We start from the raw sequence: 7,500 nt of genomic DNA, 5'->3' as shown, positions 1-7,500 counted from the left end.
AGCACTGCACGGGTCACGGGTCTGATATTGCTTTTAAAGCACGCAAACAAAATGTACGCTAATTAATTAATTGTTTTCACCTCTTTTCTTTTTTTTTTTTAAACAGGAGGCTTGTTGAAGTCAGTGTAAAAGTGATTTGTAAATCTGAGGAGATGTAAGAGTAGTACAACTTCAATGTTTCTTGACTTTCAAGGAGATGAAATGGAAACTGAAATTGCTCACTCTTATCCAAAGAACGATACAGAATAACGTGACAGGTTGATGAAGGCACAACAAGTGATTTTTGAGTGGGTACTTCACTCACTGAGAAAATAATTTGAAACTGAGAAGGAAATCATGTGTACAATGAAACTCATAACAAATTATTCCAAAAAATCGTTCGTAAAAAAATAATACTATTCAGAACCATTGTTTTCTAAGAGGCAACAATATTGGAATTCAAAACAGCTTGTCCTCAAATAACGGATAATCGAATAAATTGAAGAAAGCTTGTACGAGACTATGAGTCCTTTTTATGGGGATTGATGTTAAAGATATATTATCGGTGTGCAATAATCGACGGGAAAGCTGAAAGAAGATTGGCCAAGATCAACTTATGTAAACTTTTCTTTTTGTAATTACCGTGGAGCTCCTCGTCTGACACTCGAAGTAGCAGAGAGAAGGCTACCCCTACATCATTTTGATACACTACATCGTTGCATCTATTGCAGTAAATAAAATATACTTTTTCGGGTTCTTGAATCATCAACAGGACACTCCTAATTGGGTCAAACCAAACCACAATACCTCAACGCTCTGAACAAGTCACTTTTGGGATTCCTTAAAATCATAAAATTGCTATGAAGAGGTAACTTACATGCCCGGCATGATGTTCTGGCCCTTTTTTCATGCTACGCATGAAATTCCTCACACCGATTTGAAGCACATGTCCCGGCATGACAATCTGTCTTTTTTCATGTCGGGCATGAGATCCAAGCTCAACCCCAGTCCCCTTTTTAAAAAGTTACCCGCGGGATTACGAGAGGCTCCTTCTGGGTATGGGGAAAGATCTCCATCTCCCAGGCATGACGCCATTTTTTTCATGCTATCGGTGTTTTTTCTTTAACTTATAAATTCTTGCGTGTTTTTTCATGCCCGCTTAATATACAACGTACCACACGTACGTGGAAAGTGGTATATACATTGCCTTTCGATTTTCACTGGGCATGAAGGAATAAACTTCATGTCAACCCCGTTTTTTTTAAACATACTAGCCAAAATTTTTGTTCTCAAGCCGTTTTTTGCATTCGCTCGCTGAGAGTGTGCTTGTTTTCTTTTAAAACTCATGCGGTGCAAGAAAAATTCATTGCCAAACTGGTGAATTCCAAAGTAGATTTCAATCGAAAAACCGATATCGTACTCATCGCTTCGTGATTCGTGCGATATCGGTTTTTAGCGTAAGATTTACCGTGGAATTCACTAGTTAGGCAATTAATTTTCCTATAGAAGAAAGCAAAGAAAATGATTTAATTATTAAAGCAGCAACCGGAAACATCAAAACGCGGACAATTCGAAAACTTTTATTTTCACTAACGCTACAGGCAGTAAGAATAAATAACCAGAGAGCTCCGCTTTTATGCTTGGCTAAATCTATATATTACTAATAGTATTTGTTAACCTTGTCCCCAGGGTCTCTCTCTGTTTTCCAACCCCTAAGCTTGGAAGGCGGCAGAGATAGACCCTGGAAATGGGGTTGAGCTAACTGTTTGCATGTTTATGTAATTTGTGTTAGTTCAGTACTGTTTCCACGTGCAATATTGTTTGGAGGATTCATATCTCCCTTCGCTGTTCAAATAACTAACTGGTGGCTTCATGATGGCAATAAAAGTTGTTGAAATTTTGTAGTTTGTGTCTTCCCCTTTTCAGACAGGAACTATGCTAACTTTTCGACCTCTTTAATTAGTGTTACATAGACATCAAGTGCTTCATTTACATCATTAGGCAGGTGCAATCCTAGAGCATTCATAACAGTCCAGGAAATTCCTTGAACTCTTCACTGCAATCGGCTGGGCTCATGGTTGATTCATCAAGGAATTCCTCAAGTTCCTGGGGATTAACAGGTACCTTGTAGTTTTCAGAGTTGTATAGGTGGGGAAGAAAAAACATGCAGTCTGGTCTTCTTCTATTTCCAGCCTTGCTTGAAGCTATAAGATGTTGGTTGCACATCTCAGCAACCTGATGGAGCTCATTTCTCAATATTTACATGAACCAAAATCGAATACATTCCAAGTGCACTCCGTTAAGCTGTTAAACAACCTACGTCCGACAGATCCTTGAAAAACGAAATCCACCAACCAGGATCATCCTTTACAAATTATGACCAATAGGATTCGATTCTTTGATTTGCAGTAAATCTGCCAATCGTAAAACATCCCGGGCCAGCATTTTCATCGTTGTGGGATGACCTGAGGAATATATGAAGTGCCCCAATTGTGCTGTTTTCAGTCTCATCATCAGATCTAATGTTCCTGGGTACACCACCTAATTGCTTCACAGCATCAAGGTAGCACTTAGCAATCACTTCTGGGTTCTTATTTGTGGGGCCCACCACCAACCAGAGGAGTCTTCTTGAAAACCTGTCGATACAGCCATGCACACTAAACCCAAAAGGCTCACCCCGAGTTTAATTTGTCATGTATGTCAAACAAAATTTGGCCCCTTTGCATGATACGCTCTGCGACGTAATCTCTTCTTTCGCCTGCTTTCCACACCATTAGGATCAAGTTCCCTGAGAAGATGACCCTAGCTCTTTTTACAATAATTTCCTTCATTCTGAGCAGTGCCCACATCTTGCGGTATCCCACAAAACAACCACTTCTACCAAGTTCCTTCTTGATGGCACTTCTCAATTCATCATCAGAGACGAAACGTCTTCTTGATAATCCTAAAGAGGTAAGTCTTCTCAGGAACCCATGACCCGGAGCCTACAACTCTACTGTGTTCGTGTAACGGCGTTTTCACAGACCGATTTATTTTTAGATTGAATTTCCCTCGAATGAGACTCCCACAGGAGCCCGATGACCAATTACAAGAAATTAAGCTGACGTCATAGGGTCACCGAACTGGAACTGCCTTTGTTTTTTGACCTAATTCGCGGGAAGGGCTAGTCTAAAAATTAACCTACTTGTGAAAACGCCGTTTCACAGACGCTGTATGGAAGTTGCACGCTCCAGATGGGCTCGTGGCCTTCTCTTAAGAGTTGACAAGCTAATGTTAATGCCATGAAGCTTCAAAAATTCAAGTATTTCAAGGTTGTTGTAGCCTTGTTTGAAATCCTGAGATACAAGCTCCAAGGAATCTTCGGGAGAACAATCGTTTTCTCTCATACATGGTGTATGGCTATCTTTAAAACGTGGAACGGGGAATCGCAAATAATAACGAGGAATGGGGAACGGGGAACGGGAATCTGTCAAATGTAGAATCTTTAAAAGCCGGAATCTTTAAAAAAAACGGGGAATCTTTAATAGCGGGAAGCTCTGGGAATTACTGATTAATCAACTAAAATAAATTTATTCATTGTAATTATATCGCACGCTTAAGCATATCTGTTTAGCGGGCTAGTGGAGCCGTTCAAATATTGAGTCTCACTCTTTGAGATCCGCTACACCGACAGAAGAATCAAACCGTCTTGATTCATCTTAACTCCAGTCTGTGAAGTTTCTAAATTGAGTTTCGCAGCGATAAATATTTGTCCTACCGTTATCAAGTACTAATGGAAAGACGTACTACTTAACAACCCTTGAATTTTTAAGCTTTGAGTGACGCGACATTTATTCGGTGGCCGGGAGAGCTGTAATGTTTGCTAAAGAGTGATGTAATTCATGGAATTTGGCTATCTGAACAGTATTAGAAAAAGCACTATTGTAATTTTTGTTGAGTTTCCCAGCTTGTGTGGGAAACTCAGTGACAGATGTTCTTGTTGATTTCCGGCCAGCATGGCGTGACCATACAAATCTCTTGAAATGTGGTAAAAGAGATTTGTCCGTGTATCTTGCATAAGAAAATTTGCAGTGACCCGCTAAAATAACTAACAACCGATCGATGAGATGTCCTTATTGCAACCCAGAACGATTTGCTACAATGAAGCTGGGCCTCAGTGATCATGATTTGATCTCTGCTATACGGAAGCAGAAGGCCACTAGACCTGAATCTCGGCTGGAGTCTTTGCATATTTCCTTTCTTTCTTTTCCCCGATTCTGGAAAATCAGCAATACAGTAATTAAGTGCCGAACGATGTGCCGGCGGTGTTTTGCGATATAATTTATATTAGCTTACTTTTTAAGTTAAGAGTTGAGGAGAATTTACTATTCCATGACAATATTATAGGCTATCTAACATAGGAACTCAGCAACGCAGAGCTGTTGAAATGACGACTTCGCGTAAGGATGCCGACGATGATTGCCTCACTTTGCTCTAATAATCGAAACAGTGACTCATTTATGTCCTCTTGATTACCTCTTTGCCTTTCCCCTCTGTTTCGGTCTCTAAGACCATCGGCAAGACTTGATTGTCTCTCAACCAGGTCTCTCAGTGTGAGAGGACATTTTGCTAATCCTGGAGACTCAACTTCATCGCTTCGTTCTCGCCCTTTGGCGCGGTACTGGGTTCCAATAAGCGTTTGCGTGACAAGTTGTATTTTATATATGGCGTGACAAGTTTTATTGCAACCAGTTTTATACATGGCGCGACAAGTTTTGTATTTTCAAAAGTTTTATACATGGCGTCACAAGTTTTATATTGTCCAACAAGATTTACATATGGCGCGACAAGTTTTATATTTTCAAAAGTTTTATACATGGCGTGACAAGTTTTATATACGGCGTGACAAGTTTCACAATTTGTAGCAAGTTTTGTGTATAATCTACGATGTTTTATTTAAAGAGAAATAAGTTTTATATATTTAATGCTAAATTTTATAATATATGACAAGAAGTATTTTTGATACAAACGGCATTCCATAGATTAAAACTGGACTGTGACCATCCTCATCCTAGATTTCTTACAGGCTTACAAGTGTTTTTTTTTGTGACTACTGCGCATGTGTCAAAAACGCCCCGTGGAGTCCACCGTGGACTGATGTGGACCGCACCGGGTAAACCCGCCTTTCACGAAAACCGTTGGTCAGCAGCCTTGGTTCTGGTCATTGCGCGCTGTCGAAGTCTCAGGTCCTCGCCTCGTGTTCGCAGACGATGATCTGTGAGGAATAAAGTTCTGTGATTTGAGGTGAGTTTTTAATTCTTACAACAGTTACTTCTCGCAGATTTCGTGTTTTGTTTCTAAGCGACTAATTGAGCCAGTTTACGCGTTCAATGAAGCCGTTGAAGGAACGCAAAAACTCTATGAGGGAAAACATTTGTTGGAATATGTTCACGAGATAAACATAGATTTGAAGTTGCACGTGATTGTCAAACTACAGATGGTTTCACAGTGAGATCATTAAATTGGCAAGGTCTTCTTAATTGTTATCTATAGGAAGTTGAAGATGACCTAGAAATAAATATTTTTTCAAGTTTCCAGTTCCATGACGTCTTTCGTTTCGAAACTACGACATTTTGAATTTTTAAGTAAGTGTTACCTTTAATTTATAGTTACGTGACACCATGATACCAAGCTATTTGATTGGAAAAATGTCTAGTTGACCAGTTCCATGACCTAGAAATAAATAGTTTTTAAAGTTTCCAGTTCCGTGACGTCTTTCGTTTCGAAACTACGACATTTTGAATTTTTAAGTAAGTGTTACCTTTAATTTATAGTTACGTGACACCATGATACCAAGCTATTTGATTGGAAAAATGTCTATCCCTATCAATCTCAGCAGTTTGAGCCTTTCAAGAACATTAGAAGATGTATTCATACACGTGTATTTATCTCATAAGCAAAAAGTAGGCCTTTTCATGGCAAAGTGAAGTCCATGCAGATGTAACACTTTGATGAGTGTTTTACGTACACTGTATTTATGAGTCAGTGAGTCATGAGGCAATGAGTTATAAGACAATTAGACAATGCAGTTAACCAAATCATAAAATGAAAGCGAAAATTTCAGAGTGCTTAGGCCTAACCACTGAAACGAGGGCTGAGGCTTAATGCACTTATCAGCGGCTTTCCCGGGGGTCGACCTCGGGGAATTGAAATTTCATACAACCAAAACTTTGTGAAAACCTGTGGGTAGCGGGTGAGACAAGGGTCACAAAGTCCCCACCCCTGGGCATTTGTAAATACATGATTTTTTAAACACTGTTTATGGATAAACAACAAAATACATTTGAAGTTTTTGAATTTTCTTTATTTTGTAGAACAGTGAAAACATATATATTCTCTCATCTTGTTGGCTTTCCTTTGTGATATATTAACACATGGCCCATGATACCAAACCTTGCAGTTTTGTGACTTCCCATCACATTTAATCATAAATCTAGATAGATAGAAAATAAAAGTGATTAAGATCATGATCAGGATCTGAAAGTGAAAAGTTGCCAATAACTTTTACCCATATTCTGGCTCTTGTTAGTAGCACCGCAGTTGATCCTCGTGTTCTTCATCCTGCGCATCATCCTGTTCTTCATTCCTGGATTAGAAAAAGACTGTCACTATATAATGAATAGAAATGCAAACCACAAGAAAGAATTACCTCTCTGTTGTTTTTTTGCTTTTCGTGTAGCTGCAGCTTTTTTAGCACCACTTTTCCTTGCCTCCTGAAGTTTGTCAAGGTGATTTGACCACATTTCTATTTCACTGGTGGGAAGCAAAAGCTGCTTGGCAATTTCCTCATATTTCTTGTGTTTTCAGCTCAAGGATTTAAAAGTTGAACTTGGAGGTTGACTGAATTCACGTTTCCATGTATATTAAAATCTTGTAAATGCTTTTCTGCACTTAAATAATGCCCGGCACATACTTTGCAATCTTTACCTCTCCACGGTCTTTGTGGATCACAGATTGGAATGGGTAAGTAAGAAAGAGGTGGACCACCACTGTACCATGTGAAATCTTTCTCAGGTTTCCCTGCTTGACAAACTGGATGAGGACAACTTGTTTCATAACAAGGTAGAAGTTGAAAAACATACTGACTGGGTAGATTCTTGACCATATGTCTATTGCGCAGATTCCAAAACACAAGTTTTGGTTGAAATTTTCGAGTAAACAATTCCACACAAAGTTCAAAGTAAACAGTTATCAATTTCTGTGTGTATAGTTAAGCGAAAGAGAAAGTATTTAAACATAAAATTCCGCCATCATGACTTCTGATTCGCTCTCAGATTTGACTCTGATGGCTTGCTATATAAAATTCTACAAATTATCAGTCTACTCTCACCTTTTAAAACAAAATCTTCAAAATTGTTGAAGGGGGTAGTTTCTAAAGAAACTGTGGTGCTGCGTCGGTGGGGAAGTAGTATACAAAAATTGTTGGCAACCACGGATTTTCTTTTGTCTCTGTTGGCACCCCAGGCTTTGTAGATTGGCACA

The 7,500-nt window shown here is 39.1% G+C and overlaps 1 long non-coding RNA gene and 1 pseudogene across 2 annotated transcripts in view; one reads left to right on the top strand and one right to left on the bottom strand.

Annotated features, from left to right (window-relative positions):
• Nucleotides 1-1,912: 1,912 nt before the first annotated feature.
• Nucleotides 1,913-2,828, bottom strand: LOC137991693 (uncharacterized; annotated as a pseudogene).
• A 2,285-nt stretch (nt 2,829-5,113) lies between these two features.
• The window catches only part of LOC137993063 (uncharacterized), a 30,344-nt gene continuing 27,957 nt past the window's right edge, over nt 5,114-7,500 (top strand). For both annotated transcript variants that reach the window (XR_011121802.1, XR_011121801.1), the window contains exon 1: nt 5,114-5,262. This is a non-coding gene — a long non-coding RNA (uncharacterized lncRNA). The remainder of the gene's footprint in view (nt 5,263-7,500) is intronic.

This window comes from Montipora foliosa, chromosome 2, assembly GCF_036669935.1.
Source record: "Montipora foliosa isolate CH-2021 chromosome 2, ASM3666993v2, whole genome shotgun sequence".
Taxonomy (NCBI): domain Eukaryota; kingdom Metazoa; phylum Cnidaria; class Anthozoa; order Scleractinia; family Acroporidae; genus Montipora; species Montipora foliosa.
Note: the sequence above shows the minus strand (reverse complement) of the source record. Positions and strands in the feature narration are given on the sequence as shown.